Source organism: Eleutherodactylus coqui, unplaced genomic scaffold (genome assembly GCF_035609145.1).
Source record: "Eleutherodactylus coqui strain aEleCoq1 unplaced genomic scaffold, aEleCoq1.hap1 HAP1_SCAFFOLD_190, whole genome shotgun sequence".
Taxonomy (NCBI): Eukaryota; Metazoa; Chordata; class Amphibia; order Anura; family Eleutherodactylidae; genus Eleutherodactylus; species Eleutherodactylus coqui.
In genome coordinates this window covers 142,501-144,778 of record NW_027102288.1, presented here as the reverse complement: position 1 = coordinate 144,778, position 2,278 = coordinate 142,501, and positions in this window count along the sequence as shown.

Genomic DNA, 2,278 nt, shown 5'->3' with positions numbered 1-2,278 from the left:
GTGCTTTTTTGACTTCCCCCATTTTGGCCTAAGGGGAAAGGCCGGGGGGAAAACCTCCAGAGTCAGGCCGACCTCCTGGAACTCCGGCCCAGCCTGGAGCTACTGGTTTGTCCCCTTCCCGGTTCTCAGGACCTTCATCGACACTCGGCTCTTCCCCAGCCGCCGCAGCTCCCGTCGGCCCGGCCAGCCGGGTCCGCCCCCCTGGCCGACACGCCTGGAGCGTTTGGACTTTGTCATTTTCATGACTTGTCTCCTCAAACTTTGTCCGACTGCAAGGGGGGCTGCCACGGCTGTTCCCCGCCTCCTGGGTGTCCTTCCCTGCAACACCAGAGGCTCAGGCAGGGTCTTGAGCAACTTCTGTTGGGTGCTATCAGGGGGCCCCTCCACACCCCCAGGCCCACCTCCAGGCGCTCCCCCCGGGCCCTGGAGCAGCCAGCACCCCCTCGCCGTCAACACTCTCTCCCCGTTGGGACTTTGAAACTTTTCCCGACCGTGCAAGCTTCGTCAAACGGCAAGGGGGCAACCGGTGTTCTGTGCCCGGCCTCCTGGGGTCCTGCCCGGGCACATCGGAGGCTCAGCTTGGGTTTTCAGCCACCACGGGCAGGTGCACACAGGGGGCCCTCCGCAGCCGCCCATGCACACCTCTGCAGTCAGCACACTGCTGCCAACAGCCAGCTCCCCATCACCCGCCAGCCCTTCTGCATACATCTGCTGGGGGTGCTTTTTTGACTTCCCCCATTTTGGCCAATGGGAATATGCCAGGGGGAAAACCTCCAGAGTCAGGCCGACCTCCTGGAACTGCCGCCCGGCCTGGAGCCTCCGGTTTGTCCCCTTCCCGGTTCTCAGGACATGCATTGACACTCGGCTCAGCCCCGGCAGCCGCAGCCCCCGCCGGCCCGGCCAGCCGGGTCCGCACCCCTGGCCGGCACGCCTGGAGCGTTTGGACTTTGTCATTTTCACGACTTGTCTCCTCAGACATTGTCCGACTGCAAGGGGGGCTGCCGCGGTCCGTGCCCAGCCTCCAGGGGTTGCCCCCGGCCCCTGGAGCAGCCAGCACCCCCTCGCCCTCAACACTCCCTCCCCGTGGGGACTTTGAAACTTTTTCTGACCGTGCAAGCTTCATCGGACGGCAAGGGGGCAGGCTGCGGTCTGTGCCCGGCCTCCTGGGTTCCTGCCCGGGCACATCGGAGGCTCAGGCTGGGTGTTGAGTGACTACTGGTAGGTGCACTCAGGGGGCCCTCCGCAGACGCCCAGGCACACCTCTGCAGCCAGCACACTGCTGCCAACAGCCCGCTCCCCATCACCCCCCAGGCCCTCTGCATACATCTGGCGGGGGTGCTTTTTTGACTTCCCCCATTTTGGCCTATGGGGAAAAGCCAAGGGGAAAACCTCCAGAGTCAGGCCGACCTCCTGGAACTCGAGCTCGGCCTGGAGCCACCGGTTTGTCCCCTTCCCGGTTCTCAGGACATGCATTGACACTCGGCTCAGCCCCGGCAGCCGCAGCCCCCGCCAGCCCGGCCAGCCGGGTCCGCCGCCCTGGCCGGCGCCTGGAGCGTTTGGACTTTGTCATTTTTTCTCAAAGACCCGTCTCTGCCAACTGACGTGGGCTTCAGCGGGGGCTGCTCCCCGCCTCCTGGGTGTCCTGCCCGGGCACATCGGAGGGTCAGCCTGGGTCTTGAGCTACTGCTGGTAGGTGCACTACGGGGGCCCTCGGCAGCCGCCCAGGCCCACCCCTGCAGCCAGCACACGGCTGCCAGCAGCCACCACACAGCTGCCAACAGCCCGCTCCCCGTCACCCCCCAGCCCAACTCTGCATACATCTGGCGGGGGTGCTTTTTTGACTTCCCCCCTTTTGGCCTATGGGGAAAAGCCAGGGGGGAAACCTCCAGAGTCAGGCCGACCTCCTGGAACTCCAACCCGGCCTGGAGCCACCGGTCTGTCCCCTTCCCGGTTCTCAGGACATGCATCAACACTCGGCTCAGCCCCGGCAGCCGCAGCCCCCGCCGGCCCGGCCGGCCCGGTCCGCACCCCTGGCCAGCGCCTGGAGCGTTTGGACTTTGTCGTTTTTTTTCTCCAAGACTCATCTCTGCCAACTGCCGTGGGCTTCAGCGGGGGTGTCTGCTCCCCGCCTCCTGGGTGTCCTGCCCGGGCACATCGGAGGCTCAGCCTGGGTCTTGAGCCCCTACTGGTAGGTGCACTCTGAAGGCGCCCTCCGCAGCCGCCCAGGCCCACCCCTGCAGCCACCACACAGCTGCCAACAGCCCGCTCCCCGTCACCC